General features: G+C 41.3%; 1 pseudogene; it reads right to left on the reverse strand.

Moving 5' to 3' along the window:
- Window positions 1-1,520: 1,520 nt before the first annotated feature.
- LOC132619550 (1-aminocyclopropane-1-carboxylate oxidase 3-like) overlaps window positions 1,521-21,995 on the reverse strand; it is a 52,804-nt pseudogene continuing 32,329 nt past the window's right edge.

Consider the following 21,995-nt stretch of genomic DNA (forward strand, 5'->3'; position numbering starts at 1 on the left):
GGTGTTCGAAGAGAAAGCAGAGAGCAGGACCCGATGTGCGATGATCTGAAGAACGAACTTAAGGAAACGATCGATGCAAATGACACCCTCCAGGCCGAGCTTCAATCGGCCATCCAGATGCAGAATGTTCTTGGGGAGGCTCGGGATGCCCTAGCAGCGAAGTTAGCCCAGGCCGAGGCTGATTTGGACGAGGCTCTGAAGAGCGTCGAGGCCGCCGAGGCTCAGGCTATTATTGTTGTTGAGTACGAGAAGTGGAAGTCCTGGAGGATTACTCTCGAGCAAGCCGAGCATGGCTTTACCGATCTTCTGGCCCTTATTGCCGAGGCTAAAAGGGTCGAAGGAGAGGCTAAGGATGCTCTTGGTTCCGACTCCGATGACTCTGAGCGAACAGAGTCTGAGCGCTCCGGTTCCAGCCATTCCGAGTAGATTAGGGCATGTACTTGGCTTTTATCTTTATTTTATTTTTCGCCTCTGCAGGACTTTGGTTTTCCGATGTAAAAAACATCCCTTTGTATAAATGAAAAATGCATCTTTCTAGTTTCCTTGTTTGAATGTTTGCTATTACTTTTTCCAGAAGTGTTGGTCCGTTTTGAGGGTGAGCTGGTTCGTGGTCGTTAGTTCACCGTTCCCGTAGGACTTACCCGATGCTTTTTTAGAACAAATAGACTCGTAGTCATCAATTCACTGTGCCCGTAGGACTTATCCGATGCGTTGTGAATTCAGATGACCCCGAAACACGATAGGCATTTCCTTAGGGCCGGTATTTTTTCGGCAATATTTTAGGGCCGGTATTTGTTCGGCCTTGGCTAAATTTTGACGTAACAGTCCCCGTTTGGGGAAGTTTATCAAATTTTGGCTCGGATCATTGTGACCTCGTTGCCTTAGTCGAATTTTTTAACGATTTTGGCTCGGTTCGCTATGACCTCGTTGCCTTTGTCGAATCTCGACCATTGTGCCCGGTATAGGGCGTGTGAATGAAGCAGTGTCGAAATACAGCGGTTATCACCGGGGTAAAGTCCATTTATCAGAAAGACACCCGAGATATTATTATCCGAACTTTCGATAGTTTTGTGCTTGCAAAATGTTTGTTCACATGAGAATTTTCATTCCTTTTGCCTTTGCCGTAGCAAATACTAAATGGGACACGATTCATTATGATCGTTTGGTCCTTAGATCGAATGCTAAATGGGACACGATTCCTTATGATCATTTGGTCCTTACATCGAAGGCTATGGCCGGTGGCCGGGATAATTTTGCCGTAGCAAGTGTTGAGTTTCTCCGTCTTCTTTGACCGGGGTAATCTTCGATGCGAGCATAATATTCCCCTAGCACTCATCCGAGCTGCAAGGTCGGGTGAGTGCTATTAAGTCCCCACTCGTAGGGCGTGACCTCGATGGTCCGGACGTTCGTCCTTTATTTTTGTCAAGTAACACGTTGTACTTGTTGCCTCATTAAAAACCTTGTCGGAAAACCCATTTTGGGACAAAACCGTACTAAGGAAAAGAGTGCAACACGTGTTTTCAGATTTGGGTTCTCTGCTCTGCCTGGTACTTGGCTTTCTGCAAAAAAGAAAAGGTCACAAAATAGAGAAAACATGGGGTATTCTTACCTTAGCAGTAGTATCTCTTTAGATGAGCCACATTCCAGTTATTGCGCAACCGCTGCCCATCCATGGACTCCAGTTGGTATGATCCTTTGCCCGTTATCTCGGTTATCTTATAGGGTCCTTCCCAGTTCGGGCCCAGTTTTCCTTCGTTGGGATTCTTGGTGTTCAAGGTAACTTTTCGGAGCACCAAGTCCCCAACTTGGAAATGACGGAAATTGGCTTTCCGATTGTAGTACCTCTCCACCCTTTGCTTTTGAGCGGCAATACGGACCAACGCGTTTTCGCGAAGCTCGTCCGTGAGGTCGAGTCTTACGGCCATGGCCTCCTCGTTTGATTCCTCGGGTGCATATCGGAACCGGAGGGTCGGTTCACCAACTTCTACGAGAATAAGAGCTTCAGCCCCGTAAACCAACGAGAAGGGAGTCTCCCCCGTGCTCGATTTCAATGTAGTTCTGTAAGCCCATAATATCTCCGATAATATTTCTCTCCAATGATGCTTTGATGCTTCGAGTCTTTTCCTCAGATTTTGGATTATTGTCTTATTCGTGGATTCCGCTTGTCCGTTTGCACATGGGTGATACGGAGTTGATACAATTTTCTTGATCTTCAACCCTTCGAGAAATTTATTGACTTTGCCGCCTACGAATTGGGGCCCGTTGTCACAAGTTATCTCGGCGGGGATGCCAAAACGACAAATGATGTGATCCCATATGAACTCGATGACCTCCTTTTCTCTGATTTTTTCAAAGGCCTGCGCTTCAACCCATTTGGAGAAATAATCAGTCATAAACGAAATGAAACGGGCTTTACCTGGTGCCCATGGTAACGGGCCGACGATGTCCATTCCCCACTTCATGAAAGGCCAGGGTGACACCACCGAATGTAACAGCTCTCCGGGCTGATGAATCATCGGAGCATGCCTTTGACACCCATCGCATTTACGGACAAAATTGTTTGAGTCTTCGTCCATTCGGTTCTAATAGTAACCGGCCCTGATAATCTTTCAGACCAGAGCATCGGCACCGGAGTGATTGCCGCATGTCCCTTCGTGCACCTCTCTCATCACGTACTCCGTCTCCCCGGGGCCCAAACACTTGGCCAGTGGTCCGAAGAAAGACCGCCGATATAATTAGCCGTTTACCAAGCAAAAACGAGTAACCTTGGTCCTTAGTGACCGTGATTCCTTTGGGTCGTTTGGGAGCTTACCATCACGCAAGTAGTCGATGTATTTGTTGCGCCAATCCCAAGTTAAACCCATAGTGTTTATTTCGGCGTGTCCGTTTTCTATGGCTGTGTTTGACAAGTGCACCGTCGCCCCGGGTTGATTTCCTCCCCTTCGACCGAGGATCCCAAATTTGCCAATGCATCGGCCTCGCTGTTCTGCTCCCTCGGTACGTGCTGCATGGTCCATTCTTTAAATCGATGAAGTAGCACTTGGGTTTTTTCAAGATACCTCTGCATCCGTTCGTCCTTGACCTCGAACACGCCGTTCACCTGGTTCACGACCAAAAGCGAATCGCACTTTACTTCGATTATTTCGGCCCTCATACTTCGAGCCAATTCCAAACCTGCAATCATAGCCTCATACTCGGCTTCATTGTTAGTCAATTTAGCAGTTCTAATGGACTGTCGAATGGCATCCCCGGCCGGGGTCCTAAGGACGATCCCTAGCACGGAACCTTTGAGGTTCGAGGCTCCGTTCGTATGTAGATACCAAATGCCCGAGGCCTTTCCCGAGGTCAGCAGAAGCTCTCTCTCGACCTCGGGGACCATAGCCGGGGTAAATTCTGCCACGAATTCGGCCAGGATCTGAGATTTGATGGCCGTTCGAGGTTTGTACTTGATATCATAACTGCTAATTTCTACAGCCCATTTGGTTAACCTACCTGATAATTCCGGCTTATGCATGATGTTTTTCAGAGGGTAAGTAGTTACTACACATATTGGATGGCATTGAAAATAGGGCTTGAGCTTTCTAGAAACGCTTACCAATGCCAATGCCAATTTTTCCAAATGGGGATAACGGGTCTCCGCATCCCCCAAAGTTTTACTCACGCAATAGATAGAGAATTGTGTACCTGATTCTTCTCGGACCAAAACGCCACTTACCGCTATCTCGGAGACAGCAAGGTAGAGAAAAAGTGGCTCGTCCGCCTTCGGTGTGTGCAGCAATGGGGGGCTAGACAAGTACCTCTTCAATTCTTGTAGAGCTTCTTAGCACTCCGGTGTCCAAACGAAGTCGTTCTTCTTCCTCAGTAAGGATAAGAAATGATGACTCTTGTCTGAAGACCTCGATATGAAGCGACTCAACGCCGCTATCCTTCCGGTGAGCCTCTGTACTCCTTTGACGGTATTGACTACCTCGATATCCTCGATGGCCTTGATTTTGTCCGGGTTGATTTCAATACCCCGGTTTGACACCATGAAACCCAAAAATTTACCGGATCGGACACCGAAGGTGTATTTTTCCGGGTTAAGCTTCATGTTATACTTGCGGAGCACGTCGAAGGTTTCTTGCAAATGCTTCAAATGGTCCTCTGTTTCCAGGGACTTAACAACCATATCGTCAATGTAAACTTCTATTATTTTTCCTATTTGTTCTTCGAACATCTCATTAACTAGGCATTGGTAAGTTGCATTGACATTTTTTAGGCCAAAAGGCATCACATTATAACAGTAAGTCCCATACCGGGTGATGAAGGACGTTTTCTCTTGATCCCCCGGGTGCATCCGAATTTGGTTATACCGGGAGTAAGCATCGAGAAAACTTAACATCTCATGTCCGGCCGTCACATCGATCATTCTATCGATGTGAGGCAACAGAAATAAGTCCTTCGGGCATGCTTTGTTGAAATCCTTGTAATCGACACACATTTAAAATTTATTACCTTTTTTGGGCACCACTACCACATTAGCAAGCCAATCCGGGTACTTTACCTCCCGGATAGAACCTTTTTTTAAAATCTTTGTTACCTCGTCTTTTACGAAGGCGTGTTTTTCTTCCTCCATGGGCCTTCTTTTCTGCTTCACCGGGGAAAACGTTCCGTCCAAGCTGAGTTTGTGAGTTGCTACTTCTGGTGATATACCTGTCATATCTATATGCGACCATGCGAAGCAATCTGCGTTAGCTCGAAGAAATTCTATTAACTTGTTCCTGAGCTCCGGGGTAAGCCCCGTGCCCAGGTATACCTTTTTGTCTGATAGGTACTTGAATAGGATGATCTGCTCTAGCTCCTCTACAGTCGACTTGGTTGCATCCGAGTTATCTGGCATGACGAACGATATGGGTACCTCGAAATCATCCTCTTCATGGCCTGGATCCGACCCGGTGTGCTTTGATTGCTATTTGGCGTCCTCTCCTCCGGTCACACCCTTTTCCTTCTGAACCGCCTCTTTGGTCCGAGGCGTTGCTTCCTCTACTGCGAACATTTCCCTTGCAGCGGGCTGTTCACCTCAGATGGTTTTTACCCTTTCCGGGGTGGGGAATTTCAGCAACTGATGCAGTGTTGAGGGCACGGCTCTCATGCTATGTATCCAGGGTCTGCCCAGTAATGCATTATACTTCATGTCCCCCTCGATCACGTAGAACACCGTTTGTTGAATGGTGCCATCGACGTTTACAGGAAATGAGATCTCCCCCTTCGTGGTTTCGCTCGCCATGTTGAACCCGCTGAGTACCCGGGCCACCGGTATGATCTGATCGAGCAGCCCTAGCTGTTCGACCACTCTCCATCGGATGATGTTGGCCGAGCTACCTGGGTCAATCAAAATGCGTTTAACCTTAGTTTTAAAGATAAGTACGGAAATTACCAATGCATCATTGTGCGGTTGAATGATGCCCTCTGTGTCCTCGTCGTCGAAGGAGATAGAGCCCCCGGTTAAGTGATCTCGGATGCGTTTTTCACGAACAACAGAAACCTTGGCTCGTTTTATTACCGGCCTTCGAGGGGCATCGATACCCCCAACTATCATGTTGATTGTATGCTGGGGTTCTACCGGCTCGACCCTTCGATGAGCTTCCCTTTCCTTGTAATGACTTTTGGCTCGTTCACTCAGCAGATCTCGGAGATGACCGTTCTTTAGTAACCGGGCTACCTCTTCTCTCAACTGGCGACAATTCTCAGTTCTGTGACCATGGGTTCCTTGATATTCACACACCATGATCGGGTCCCAATGGCCCGGATCCGACCTTAGAGGTTTCGGCCATCTTACATCCGGGACGCGACCGATGGCCGAGACGAGGCCCGAAGTACTAACGTTGAAGTTGTACTCCGATATCTTTGGCAAACCCTTGTAACCGGCAGAACTTCCGGCATCGCTCCTGAATGAGAGACCCCGGCTGTTTGACGGGCGTTCGACCCGCTTACTACCCCGACCTGAGAAACGTCTTGGGCTCACCCTTGACTTTTCCGACCTAAAACTTTGCCTCTCCGAATGGGAGTATGGCTGATACCTTTCCTTCGATGATTCGACCTTTGTTTCGTAACCCTTCCTTGGTTTCTCAAAACTTCTATCCACATTTATCGGCCCCGGGGGGAGATCGAATTGATCATCCTCAACCCGAATCTTCGACTCGTACCGATTATGGACATCAGCCCATGTCACAGCCTCGTATTCTAGTAAGCTTCTTTTAATTTGAACGAAGCTGTTGAACTTAGAACATTGAGCCCCTTTGTGAAAGCTTGCGCGGCCTATTCCTCTGGAACTGGGGGGAGTTCCATCCGTTCCTTTGGAACCGATTGATGAACTCATGCAGTAACTCATCGTCTCTTTGGGTTATACGGAAAATATCGGCTTTGCGGGCCCGTACCTTTTTGGCACCGGCGTGGACCTTGATGAAGGCATCGACGAGCATTTCGAAGGAGGTGATCGAATGCTCGGGTAGATGGTTGTACCACGTCAATGCTCCTTTTGATAGAGTTTCCCTAAACTTCTTCAGAAGTACCGATTCAATTTCGTCCTCCTCCATATCATTACCCTTTATGGCGCATGTGTATGAGGTCACGTGCTCGTGCGGGTCCGTTGTGCCGTCATATTTCTGGATATCCGGCATTTTAAACCTCATCGGGATTAATTTCGGGGCCGCACTCGGAGGAAAAGGCTTTGGATGTACCTCTTCGAATCCGGCCCTTTCAGTAAAGGCGGAGCCCTCGGGATTTGATCCACCCGAGAGTTGTACGTTTCGACCCTCTTCTCGGTCGTGTCTACCCGTTTTGCCAAAGTTTTGAGCATTTTTAGAACCTCGGTCGAGGATCCAGCTCCGGATCCATTGCTCTCAATGACACGTTCCTCCTCCTTTCTGGGTTCGGCAACACCGCTCGTTTTTTCTGGGGTCATTGTATCCCCTCCGTTCTGCAACCGGGCTATTGCGATTCCCTGCTCGGCAATCGCCGCTCTTTGCTCCTGCAACATTTCAAAAATTAAACGTAGGTCAATATTATCATTGGGTGTACCCAGTTCCTTCCGATCCTGTGCCCGGGACAGAGTAACAGAATTGTGGGTATTTAGAGGATCAGTGGCCGGTAAAGTGGCATTCTCCTGGTCTACGGTGTTTCGTTGGTTGAGGCCCTCCCTTGAATTAACGAGGTTAGGATCAGATGGGTTTGGTGGTCCTCGTGGACCGCTTCCTTCGTTTTCGGCCACGATTTCGTTGTTGTTAACGTGACCGGATTGCCCACTGTCAACCATTTAGTCCGTTTTTTCAAATACGAACACAAGGTGTTTTTGATTTAGATGGGTAAGGTAGAGATCAAGACAAAAGGCCACTATTATCCTAGCCCCACGGTGGGCGCCAAACTGTTTACCCCGAATTTGGATAATCAATTAAATTTGTGAGTGGATATAAAATATGTGGTTAAGTCTCAATCTACTTGATGAAAGAAAGATATAAATATAGATATGATATGACGAGAGCAGTGATAATCTGTGGTTTGCTATATACTCGTATGCTTACTAATGTATGAGTGTTATTCGATTGAAGAAATGCAAGAAACAAACACAACAAATGTGACCGAAATCGAGTACTTGAGAGAGAGATCTTGTATATATATATATTGCTAGTACAAAGTGTTCTTGATGTGTGTAAGCCAACCCCCACAAAGGAGAGGGATGAGCTCTATTTATAGTGTTGCCTCTATGAGCCTCATACAATACAAATCATTAAAAAATAAGAGGAAGGACAACTCTGAGTAGGTTAGGTTGACCGTACGGTCTGACACACGCATGGTTGGTGGTTGACCATGACAGGACGCTACCGACGCGTGGCTCACGCGCAACGGCTCTACCGGACCAATAGCCACGGATATTCGGACTAACGGCCCCGACCGACCCGATGATGAAAGAAACCGGACCAAACGGTGCCCCTGCTCAGCTCCGGTCCGAGCGATCCTCCGGAAATAAAAAATTAGGCGGGCCTGAAATGGATCTTGCGCCTAACTAAACCTCAAAACTAGCTCATAAAAGAAGGATTGCCCAAGTCCATATAAGGAGCTCATGTACCCTTTAACCTACCGACGTGGGACTGGTAACAATATCACTATATATGTTAAAGAAGTGAATATATAGGAAAGTGAGTTGAAGTGAAATTCTATGACAAAGAACGGAACACTGCAAGTTATTATTTGTATATAATCTGCCTAAGAGGCAGCTTATATTTTGAAATACAAACACTAGGACTCTTTACTACATATAAAGCAAACCACAACTTGATTCCACTACACAAAAGACGAGCAAATAATGTACATATATGCAGCTAGATATACATATATGTAGCTAGGTTTTATTAATTTGTAAAACTTCTAAAACATATCATTTTCTTTTCAAACTCCATCTTTCCAATTGGATAGGAATTTAAGCACTTGCAACTAGGCTGTTCACGGTTTTGGTTAAAATCAAAACCAAACCGAATAAAAAAACTGACATTTGGTTTGGTTTGATTTGGTTTTAAATTTTAAAAACCGATAATATTTGGTTTGGTTATGGTTCTATTAAAAAACAACCGAACCAATCCGATAAATTATATACATAAATTTTATAATTATTTATATGTATAATATTAGTTTTTCATAAATAATTATAAATATTTTATACCTTTTAATCATTAATTTGATTTTTGGTCTACTTACTTCACATGATTGTTTAAGACTCATGTTTTTAAGAATATGTTCAAGCCCTTGTCTTTAAGTCTTTTAACTCTTTAAGTGTTAAGTGTAAACCTACTAATAGAAGCTCACGTTAGAGTCTAATGTCTTTTAACTTAAATATTTAGCCTTTCTTTGTCAGCCATTTGATTTTAGGTTTTTTTTTTTTTTTTTGAATTTATACCTTTCTTTTTTCTTGTTTGAATGGGTCCTAAACTTCTAATATTTTTCATATGAAAAGGACAGAGGTTGTAGCTTTGGAGGTTCCTATAGAAGATACTTCAGTAACATCAGCATTTGCTGCAACTCAAGCACGTGGTAATGCCCTAATACTTCTTCCGTGGGTAATCCTCCTAATAAGCAGAAAAGAACAACTCCTTGTAGTTGAGACCCTAGCATTGGGGATAATGATAGAAAAACATCTGAAGTTTGGGATCATTACACAAAGTTTTTTTAATAAAATGGGAGAATTGAGGGCAAAATGCAAGTACTGCCCCAAAGTTTGGGATCATTACACAAAGTTTTTTTATTTCATTTATTTTCATTTTAATTTTAGGTAGTCTTTATGTTTAATTAATATGTATGTTTGTAAAAACAACTAAAAGCTCCTATGCTCTACTTTATTTCCAAGTATGTGTACTAAGATGACAAAAATGGTGCAGCCACTACTAAGTTAGTTTTTAGCTCTCTATGTAATAGTTCAGCAACTTTGGGTAACTTGAGTACTACACTATCACTAATATCGAAAATGTTTCTATGATGTATGTTCCACCTTAAACTATAAATAAAAGTTATCGTTTGAACAAAAAAAAAACATGTCTTTTTCAACTTTTTAATGTTTTACTAATAAGTCTCATGGTTGCTAGTTATAAACCGAAAAACCGAACCAAACCATCAATAACCAAACCGGTGGTTATTATCTTATTTGGTTTGGTTATGGTTTTAGACATTTAAAAACCGACTAAATTGGTTTGGTTATGGTTTTAATCAATAACCAACCCAAACCGAACCATGAACACCTCTACTTGCAACTGGATTAACTTTCACATCAGATTCCACGGCCTTCATGGTTTCAAACCTTGGCTCTTTTTCCTGAAACTCGAGTCCAGCATATAATTTCATGTAATCATCAAACATGAACATAGGATAAATGTGTTCATCAACAATATTTTTCTCAACTAGAGATGGTGCTGGATAAATCACTGCATCATTTCTTGGATTATAAAATGAGGCTAGTGACATTCGATTCCTGTTTGTCTGTGCAATCACTCTATGCAGCACACTCTTGTATTTTCCATTAGTGATCACCTGTTTTTACATTTCATAAATACCCTATTAGTACTACCAAGTTATGATAAATAGTTAAACACCCTTCTAGTGAGTAATTCTAAGTTTTGATGGAAAGAACATGGCATGCATAATACATAACAGACACTCAAACTTGGTCTCATTTGGCAACTAAACACTCGAACTTTGAGAATGCACATCTAGACACCTTAACTAGTTCCCACTGTGTCTATTGAACTGATAATCGTTGTAACTAGTCATTATTATGTACAACTAGAATATTTCCTAGAATATTTTGTATAGCTAGAATATCTCTTAGAATAAGGTAAGTCTTTTGTATATATTAATGACACAACATCATAATTAATCAAGGAATTGATTTTCTACATGGTATCAGACTAGGTTTACCTTCTCCACAAAACCCTAACCTAGCCGCCACCCTAACCTAGCCGGCCGCACCTCCCCTCTCCCCTTCGTTCCTCTTCTTCCTCAATTATTCTTCCTCCCTTCGTCTTCAAAGCCACCATGACTGACACAGGAGCAAAGTTTCACTCCGCCCTCTCCATAACCAATGTCAAATCCCTCGTTCCTTTCACATTGGACATTGAAAATGGTCCATATCATTCATGGGTGGCGTTATTTAAGGTGCAAGCCCGAGTGCATAACCTGATGCATCACATTATCCCCCCTACAGAAGCCACGGCTAAGGCCAAATTTGATGCCTTATGGGCAGCTGATCCTGAACTCTATGATCGTTTTGATGCGGCAGTCTTACAGTGGATATATGGTACGATCTCTCCTGAATTACTTCAAGCCATATTGGTGAAGGATGACACCGCGGCGAAAGCCTGGCAGAGGTTGGAGGCCATCTTTCAAGACAACAAGGGTTCCAGGGCAACCCATCTCGAGGAAGAACTTGCTGCTGTCTCTTTCAAAAATATTTCAAGTGCGGATGCGTATTGCAACCACGTGAAAACCTTGGCGGATAGGCTGGCTGATGTGGATGCTCCGGTGGCAAATAGTCACCTTGTCTTGAGGCTCATTGGTGGTCTTCCAGAGGCCTACTCTGGCACGGTGGATTTTGTCCAAAATCAAGACCCATTACCACCTTTTGAAAGCGTTTGATCCCGAATAAAACTGGCGGAACGTACTCTAAAAAATCGTCTCTCCAAGGAAGCCGGCGGGAATGCTGCTTTTATTGCCTCTACTGGCGGTGCCCAACCAGGTAACATGGAACATGTTAACTCCAACTCTAGGAATAATTTTTCTTCAAGTTCTAATCATGGCAGGAATAATAACAACAAGAACAAGAAGAAAAATATTAATGGAAAGAACAATGGGCAAAACCGCAATAATGGCCGCGGTGGGGGTGGCTAGAACGGTGGCCGCGGCACCAACCAGTGGCCAACTGGCGGCACCAGTCAGTGGCAGCCGCGCCACGTTCTCCTCCCGTACCCTCCATATGGGCAGTGGCCGACACAGTGGGCTGCTCCACCATGCCCCTACCTGACTGCTCCATGGCAGCAGCCCCGACCGGCGATGCTGTCACACCCTCATCTTGATAGGGCATGATGGGCACCCGACTCTCGTCAGAGTCGAGTGAACCCTTAAACATTCGCTTTACCAAAACCTGTCATTTCAAAAACTTTTAAAAACATGAAACTTTTCCAAATAGAGGTCATTATCTTTATATAGATTATGAAAACTTTCCATCAATTACGTACTTTTTTTTTTTACTAACTGAAATCATCTGAAAATACATACTCTTTCAACATCTACAAATGATTCGCGCTTCCCGACGCCCTATCCACAGGACACTGTTTGCAAAGTCTCTAACATATACAAAATGCCATAACAAAAGTACTTGACTCGGCAATACTCCGAACTGAGATGGTGCTCGCCAATTCAGCTGGTAGCCTGGGAACATCCTATAGCCAATGCCTTCCACTCATCTGTATACACCTGCGTGGCATGAAACGCAGCCCCCGAATAAAAGGGGTCAGTACGGAATATGTACTGAATATTTAAAGCATCACTGAATCATAAACACGGGAAAACGTAACAGTAACCAGTTTAGAGACAACCCGGGAGCTACCGGGAACAATATTTTGAACCGTGCCACGTAGTGCCTTACTCGAATTCCAGCATACACAGTATATGTACAGCACACTCCAGATTCTAGAATACACAGTCTAAATATAGTATCACAGTAGTCCCATCGGACGGCTGCTTCCGGCTTAATAAAACTGATGGCCCCTTCGGGCATGCTGCTTCCGGCATAATAGTACTAGTCCTGGCCCCTTCGGGCATGCTGCTTCCGGCATAATAGTACTAGTCCTGGCCCCTTCGGGCATACCGCTTGAAACATTAACAATAATGATGGCCCCTCCAGGCATGCCGGTTCCGACATAATACTACCCTGGCACCTTCGGGCATGCCGGTTCCGACATAATACTACACTGGCCCCTTCGGGCATGCCGGTCCCGACATAATAATAATGATGTCCCCTTCGGGCATGTCGGTTCCGACATAATACTACCCTGGCCCCTTCGGGCATGCCGGTTCCGACATAATAATAATGATGGCCCCTTCGGGCATGCCGGTTCCGACATAATACAACCCTTGCCCCTTCGGGCATGCCGGTCCCGACATAATAATAATGATGCCATGGAATGTAAACATGAGTCGTATATGGAATGAAATAGTACAACCTCGCACCCTCTTCAGAGTGGTTTTGAAAATCTAAATAGTAAAATCTCGCACCCCCTTCGGAGTGGTTTTAAAAATCGGCTTTATGTTTCCTTTAGTACAAAGCTAATTTTCTTGAAATCATTAGTAAACCACAAACACGTCTCAAGTAAATCCGAGTTAGTATAAGGAAGTTAACAACCATATGCACGAACAGAGTAGTGGGGAACTAAATGCGCATAAATCAACTTTTAAGATTCGATGTATAAGTATACTTACCGACGCTTGGAGACTCAGAAACAAGTTTCGGGTCAATCCGACTTAGTATAAGAAAGTTATGAGCGTTTGAAGTACAGAACCTTCTACGAACGTTTCAGAAGCTATTTTTGGAAAATTAAAGCAACAATCATACCAAGTACCTTTCAAATATCGTTATAGACATCATTCATTATAGAAACCCCCCATGAACGTTTCTAAAACAATCCGAGTTCGCTTATGAAATTTATGAACATTATTCGTTAGAGAAACCTCTACGAGCATTTCCAAAACAATCCAAGTTAACACATGAAAGCTATGAACGTTATTCATTACAGGAACTTCTACAACCATTCTCAAGCAATCCGAGACCGTCTACGAAAGTTAGGGACATTACTACTTACAGAACTCTTTAGACTTTTCTTGCTATTCAATCATACAATAAGCTCGGCTATACTAAGTATACTCACACCAAGAAGTGAATAAGAATCATTAACAAGCTCGGAATCAAGAATAGAGTTACCCCAAGATAAGTATCACCGCTTACTTAGCTCTAGGACATGCCAAAAGAAAAAAAAAAGGTAAGCTTTACATACCTGTTCCACGTCCTATTAGCTACGCTTATTTGTCCAGCTCGCTATCGCTAGTATACATTCAAGAAGATTACACAATCATTAAACACATTGTCACACACTTGCCTTAGTCTTCCAAATAAATTCATTCATAATCTGCCGAAATTTCGGCAGCATTTCCCCTGTAAATACACCATCCCCGAGAATCTAACTCGGCCAATTTATCAACAACAAATCCGAGAATTCAACTCGGCCAAATTATCAACAACAATACCAACAATCATATCTCCAACTTCAACAATTAATTCAAATGCATTCTAACACTAGCAATCCTTTTACACAATTCGACGGCATTCCTTTTATATTCAATTCAACCACACATAGTCAAGCTAACATCAATGATTTCACATTCAAGTATTAATCCGAAATCATTCTAACATGATTCAAGAACACTTCAAACAATTCGACCAACATACCACTTCACCCGAAACCTTCCAAAGTCAACAAGAACAATGACAACATATTTTCTTTTTGTCCAAATTCATGAACTACACCGACAATCTACACATTAACAACTTCCTTCTCATAATTACAAGAAACCATATTAAAATTGCATTAACTTCTACAACAACCCACAAACAACTACAACTTCATTTCAAGTCGTCAAACCTTTATTTTCATCATGGAATCCACAACAACAACAATCAATATACTAAATAAAATCAATTCATCACTTCTTACCAACACACCTCTATTCGGCCACCAACATAACATCCATATTTCATGATTTTCATCCACTTTTACGTACTACAACACACATAATCATCCATAATACATGTAAAAGGAGATAGAACACATACCTTTTTCCCACTCATCTTCTTTCTCGGCTAGAGTCCACAACTCGCACAACGAATATTTTGCTTACTCCAACAATTTCTCCATGTTAAAGAGGACCTTCCAATTAGTAGAAAAGCTAGAAGAAAATAATTATTGATCAAGATTTTTCCAAAGCTTGTTTGGTAAGCCATGGCTGAAATGGCCTTCTCCTTTCTTTCCTCTCCAAGTTTCTTGAACCCTCTATGGATAAAGATGAGAAATGTGACCTTTAAGTCATCTTTTATGCACATGTAAATTAATCCATGTGGGCTAAAGCCCACCACCTTGGCCCATTTAGTGCAAGCCCATCTCTTTTTTTTTTTTTTTTTGTAATTCATGAAAATTTATTTTCCAAATTCCAAATTTGCCCTTAGCCTTCCTCCATATTTTCTAGGAGCCATCTTGCGAATTTCCCTTTTTTTCCCCTAGCCTTTCTTAATATTTCCACATCAAAACTTTCGTGAACAACTTGTGTGCTAAACAAGGTAAAACATATAGCCTTGTCCTTAACTTCCCGTAATTATCTTGAATTATCCGAATACGCAAAATACGGGATATAACATCTTCCCCCCCCCCCTTTAGAACATTCGTCCTCGAATGTTGAACTGGCCTCATGGAGTATTGTAATACTTCGGGGAGGTCTCCATATAGTTGCCCTTTCCTTCATGTTCATTCCTTATCTTTTACCCTATTTTCTTTATACTCGAACTCCTCGGTCTTCACATGAATCCTCATTCCATGTCCTGGGTTTTCCAATCGACTGCGCCAACTCATTATCCTTGTCCTTCGTACTCCCACATGTTCTTCCTATTTGTCTCTTATATCTACATTTATAGAACTTTTAGTACACTTCCCAGGGGGTCACCCATCCCAAAATTTCTCTCGCCCTAGCACGCTTAACCTTGAAACTTCGGCGAAATCCAGTGCATTAATGCCGATATAATTGCATCCACCTCTTCGCGTGACCTTCATTACATGATCTGGAGCAAGTCGAAGTCTTACAGATTCCGAGACATCCTCGTAACACGTCTTTCTCCTTAACAATTACTAATTTAGCCTTTTCGAAAAGAATCCCTAATCTTTACCTTCACTTTTATTCCCCTAACTTTACATTTCAATCATATTTCAATACTCTTACCTTATCCAACATACCTCTTCCACACCGTTACTTACCGCTGTACTCTGTAACTGCGAATGTCATCGGTCGCTTTCTTCCGTCGATGTCGTCCTTTAGCTGAAATCAAAGGTTAGTACCAAGGACTTCATTTCCTACGACTGGGCTCTATCGCACGATCTTAGATATGAAAGAAAGAATGACACCCTATTAATGTCTCGTAGCCTCCTGTTTATAGATGTGGTGCACAACACACCGATAAACAAGACTCTACTAGACACGACTTTGCAGACAACCCCTGGGACGACCTGCTCTGATACCACTTTGTCACACCCTCATCTTGATAGGGCATGATGGGCACCCGACTCTCTTCAGAGTTGAGCGAACCCTTAAACATTCGCTTTACCAAATCCTGTCATTTCAAAAACTTTTAAAAACATGAAACTTTCCCAAATAGAGGTCATTATCTTTATATAGATTATGAAAACTTTCCATCAATTACGTTTTTTTTTTTACTAACTGAAATCATCTGAAAATACACACTCTTTCAACATCTACAAATGATTCGCGCTTCCCGATGCCCTATCCACAGGACACTGTCTGCAAAGTCTCTAACATATACAAAATGCCATAACAAAAGTACTTGACTCGGCAATACTCCGAACTGAGATGGTGCTCGCCAATTCAGCTGGTAGCCTGGGAACATCCTATAGCCAATGCCTTCCACTCATCTGTATACACCTGCGTGGCATGAAACGCTGCCCCCGAAGAAAGGGGGTCAGTACGGAATATGTACTGAATATGTAAAGCATCACTGAATCATAAACACGGGAAAGCGTAACTGTTGACACCTAATTTTGGCTCGACGTGCTTAAAATTAACGTTTTGGGGGGCCCTGATTCGTTAAAGAGCACGAAATATATTTTTTACACATTTTTACATTTTTTCAACAATTTATTGATGATTATCCTTATTTTAGGAATTTTCTCAATTTATTGTCATTTTTCAAGAATCATTATTTTGCACATGTACAGCGTAATACTACCATTTTTTGTGCAATTAATAATTGTTTCTTAACTTTATAGCGATACCTTTTCATATCTTACACGTTAATATTTATATTTTATACTTACATTATTATTTATACATGTATTAATTAACTATATTTTAGTACAGCCCGACAGTGCAGAGAAAAGCGGAACAACTAATTTTTTTTAAATGCAGAGCAAAATTCAATCAAATCAAGGTCTCGTCACTTTTTTTAAAAGTGGACATTTTGAGGTGATGGGTTAGGTTTTGATTAGTTAAAAGAAATAAGGGGACAAAGGGGTATGACTCTCTCTCTCTCTCTATATATATATATATATTTGGACTTTATGTTATAAAAGAAGGGGAGGGGTTTAATTTTATTGGGATCCAACACATATTTGCACAACACACACACAAGCACATATCAGGTCTTCTTTTTCTCTCCCCTAAACCCTAAACATTTTTCTCCCCCCTCTCTCTTTCCAGCCGTCGCCGCCTCCGCCGGAGCTCCGAGCTCCGGCGATGCACCAAAATCACCTCCATACCTCCTTCGGCGACGCACCCAAAAACAGCCCTCTTCCCCGCCACTTCTCTCCCCACTTCGTCTCCCTCTCTCTCAAACAGCCGCCCATCTCCAACCCAACAGCTGCCCATATCCACCAATTCACACACCCCACATCTTCCATTTTCCATCTCCCACCGACCAGCCTCCTTTTGGTAGTACTTCTGAAATATCCCCCCCAAAAAATAATAATAAATAAATAAAAGTTGTTGCCATTGATGTAATATTGATAGCAACAATAACAGTTGTAATAATCCCCCTGTTCCATTTCAAGTGGCCACTAAATGGCTATGCAAAAAAGATGTTGTCTTTCTAAGGAGCAGTGATGATATTGCTATAAAGATTCCATTTTTTTCCAAAAAGGCAGTGATGACATTGTTATTTCTGGGCTGATTAATAAATAATTCTGTTACTTTTTGAGATCTAGTTTGATCACTGTATATTCTATTTTTTCTTCATCTCTTATGTTTGAGCCTTATTTGGCTTTTGGGTTTTCAATATTTTGGTGGATCAAATGATAAATGCATCAGCTTTCATATAAATCTGCTCCGTTTTTTTCTTTTCTCTGCCAATTTCAGAATTTTGATCGTTTGAAGTTTAATTACAAAAAAAAAAAAAAAAAACAAGTTTTTATTGGTGGGGTTCTTTGGAATCTGCAATATCACAAGGCTTTTTGAGGATTAAGCTAGAAATTCCATCAAGTATTGGCACAAAAATTTGAGCACAACTATTCTGATTATAGATTGTTTGAGCAATTCAATTGCAAATCAAGATATATGATGATTTGTCGCCTTTCCAATGTTCGTAGCCCACATGGCCGATGAAGAAATTTCCGTCGATTTCCAAGGCCTTCCATGTACAAAGACGGGTTTTTATTTTAAGTTTATTCATTATTTCTTTAATTTATCCGATAGTTATTTATTTTCTTACTAACATTTTTATTAAGTCTCATGCAGGTATCCGGAGTTACTTTTTGAAGATGACACTCAAAAGAAGTTCAAATAGCTTCTTAAATTCTCTGTTTATATATATATATATATATATATATATATATATATATATATATTTTACATTATTAAATTATACAAGCATAAAATATAGTGAAACTTTACTTTTTTATTGTGCAGGTTGATGGTATTTATTTATGATCTGCTTAGGTGATTTAAATTTTATGTGTTTTAGACAAATCAATATTAGGCAGTTATTATTTTCGTAGCTAATATTCTTATAGTTATCATGTTTCGCTAGAGTTTTAATTCAATAGCTTAGCACACTTAAGTAAATAAATAGGGTGATTTGCCTCAATATTTAGGCTTTAGAATGTACTCTCATAATTAATTGATTAGGCGTACATACTTAGCTAGTTAAATTAGTTAACTCACCTTGAGTGCAAAATAATTTAATGTCCATTCCTTATACCCTTTTCACATACCCAAGCTTCTAAGTTGCACATAACTTTTTTTTTAAAATAATTATTATATCACATATGTATAAAATACGTATTGCACGATTATTTATGTGAATAGTTATATTAGTTATTCTTTAGTCTAAATTCTACTAATTTTTGTAAATAATAATCAAGCCTTTTTACACATCCCTCGTATAGTTAAATTGGTCCAGCCGGGAACCACATTTGTGGATTCTGAAGGATGCCTAACACCTTCCCTTCGGAATAATTTGAACCCTTAACTAGAATCTCACTTATTTTCGTAGATCATGTTAAGCTGCATATATTAATAATTTGTAGGTACCCTAGTATACCTTAAATGCTAGGTGGCGACTCTGTACATAATTAACTATTTCAGAGCTCCATAAGTTGTGCTTTGTTTAGCCTCGATTAAAAATAAGGTGCAACAACATGACGACTCTGCTGGGGACACTTAGGTTCTAACCATATGGACTCAATTTGTTATTCGAGGTATGTTATCTTTATTTGAGTTTTTGTTTATTATTTTACTTGCCTGTATTTATTCGTCATGTATATCCTTCCCCTTGTTCCCTTATTTGTTTACGTACATATCTGTTTTTTTTCATACACTGTATTATTGTCCTTTTTTTTTTACTAACAAGTTTTATTTACCATACTCATTTTTTTTACTTTATTGCAAATTATGCATCTTGCTTTCACTGTTTCTCTTTAATTGCTATATTTTTGTGGTTTTATATTAATATTCATATGTGTTATCGGTTTATATAAATTGTCAATCCGTTCACACTTCTTCCAAATCCTGGAAAATTCACACAAAATCACACACTTAAAGCGGTTTCGCGGTTCGCGGCCGCGCACTACTAAATCACCCTTTAGTTGGATCGATCTTGTGGATTTAGTCGATCGGCAGTGCAGTCGACAGCCACGGACTTTCCACTCCCAAGTTGTCCGCTTGGGAGAACCTTGTGTTTAGATAAAACCAACTCTTAGAATTCCTAGGTTACTGTACATTCCATTTAGCAGTTGTTTTTAGCTAGGTTGAATTTTATCCTTTATTTCGAACATTCTTTTCATTTTTCACATACTCTTTAGTTGTTACATGTTTTTGTTTTTAAATAAATATTGTTGTTATTTGCTTTGCACTACCTTAGCACTTTATCTAACTATTTTTAGTTGACTTGTGTTGAACCCTGCATTTTGTAAAATGTTTTTTCTTCAATCATGCATTTTATACCTTATCTACAAGAACTACGCACACCTGATTCTCTTATTTGATGAGATACGTAGGCAGCCCTTTTGGGTTCGGTATTCATTATTCAAAAAATCAGAAAAAAAAATCCTTTATTTTGAAAAATCACAAAAATATTTTATTTCTTTCTATCCTATCTGAACGAACTACGCGCACCTGATTCTCATCAAAGATGAGATACGTAGGCAACCCTTTTTCGGTTCGGTACCCCTATTCAAAAAATACAAAAATATTTTTTAGATTCATATTTTTGACTTGGTTGGTACCAACACAGTTAGAATGTGCATAGGAAAGAAACAAGTAACAATCAATATGATGGAGAGGACTGACTTCGTGGTAAACTATAGATTCTTTTGGTACCTCTCATTCACACTTTAAGTGACATTTGAAAAATTCTCTTGCATGCTTGCAAGACAAGAACAAAACCAACCTCATTGTTTCATGTGCATTGTGTGGTGAGCTTTAGATAGCGTTCAATTGCATTGCATTGTGATCTAGAACTTGGCCTGAATGTCTGTTGAGGCGAAATTATGAGTAACACTCAGCATAGAAAAGGATCGTAGGCCTTCTTTGACCCGTTTGAGCCTTTCTAGCCTACCAAATGATATTATCCCTATCATTCCCCCTTCTAAAGCCTTTTTTTTTACCACCACATCATAAGCCTATACCATTTCTGAGTGCTTACATGCACTACCTCTCTCTTGGCCCAACCTCCCTGAGCGCACTAAAAACGTGCAACCGCGGATAGAGATCTGAGCTGAAGCTTCCAAAAAAAGAGATTCGACCGTCCCAGAAAAACAAAGGCTAAGAACGACCTCCAAAGCAAGAAGGAGCCCCCCCACACAAAAAAAAAAAAAAAAAAAAAACTCAGTCATTCGGGATCTCGGACATACAACCCGTTATTTCTTTTTATTTTCACACTCAAGCATACAACCCGGAATTAGTATCAAGACCTCAGGCATACAACCCAAGTCAATTCTCTTAATCCCCACAGAGTCTCGGGCATGCAACCCTAAAAAAAAAAGGAAAAAAAAGGCTTTAACTTGCAAAAGAGGTCGCACAAGTACAAAAGAAAGGGACAATAAAACAAAGTAGATCAGCGTCAGAGCGCACAAATACCAAGCACAGACATAGTGCAACGCTTAGGGAAGGATTAGTCACTCTTTATCCAAATAATATCCTACCCTTTCCCAAGCCTACATTACAACCCCATAACAAGCCCTACGTGATCCTATGCTAAGGTTTCTCTCATTAGTGGATACTTACATGACGGCCAAGCTTATGGTATCACAATTGCAAGCATTGAACATCTTTCTCAGTTTGAGTGTACTTCTCTAGACGTCCCAAAGTTCAAAATACTGAATACGTGTGAAAAGGGACTTTCTTTCTGGTGAGGGCGCTTGAAACATGAGGATAGGTATAGTTCAAAGTCTTTGTTTGAAACAAAACCAATCTTGTCGATCCTTAGGTATGTCTGAGGTACCACTTGAAGCTGTAGGAATTACCAATAAGTCGATCTTAGTTTGTTGGACGATAAATAATGGTGAATTCTTATGCACAATCTAATTGTTCGTACCAATTGAAGTTGAGGCATGTTATATCAATCATTGTTATTAAAAAAAAATCATTTTTGCTTGATTTTGCTCTCATGATTTTGCTATTTTTCTTAATTTTGTTTTTTATTATTGCACAGTAAATATAGTTCAAGGTTGTTGTGTTGTTACTAACTCTACGAGGTATCGACATCTGGTCTTACCATGAAAGATCCTCGTATTTCTCCGTTGAAGCATGAAATTGGGACAACATTTTTGAGTAGCTTCAAAAAAAAAAAAAAAACCGCAATTGCACATCACATTTCGCGGGAAGTATGCGAATTTTTGTTTGTTTTCTAAACTGGGACAGAATTTTTTAGGGGGCCCTCAAAAATTCCACCAATGGGGCATTTCGAGAGAAAAGACACGGGCTCGGCCAGCCCCACAGTAGGACACTGCATTGGCTCGTCCAGCCCCACAACAGGACACCGAGGGCGTCATAGTCTAAAGGCATCATTCTCATCGCCTAAAGGCACCATTTCATGGCCCAAGGACCTTACCTTCTGCACTTCATTCGCGCCGAAGCAAAGGCGTTATCTTCCACACCTGCATTGCATTATTATTTTCAGATGCTCTGCGTATGCTCGCAGACGCACC

This window comes from Lycium barbarum, chromosome 11, assembly GCF_019175385.1.
Source record: "Lycium barbarum isolate Lr01 chromosome 11, ASM1917538v2, whole genome shotgun sequence".
In the NCBI taxonomy this organism is placed as follows: domain Eukaryota; kingdom Viridiplantae; phylum Streptophyta; class Magnoliopsida; order Solanales; family Solanaceae; genus Lycium; species Lycium barbarum.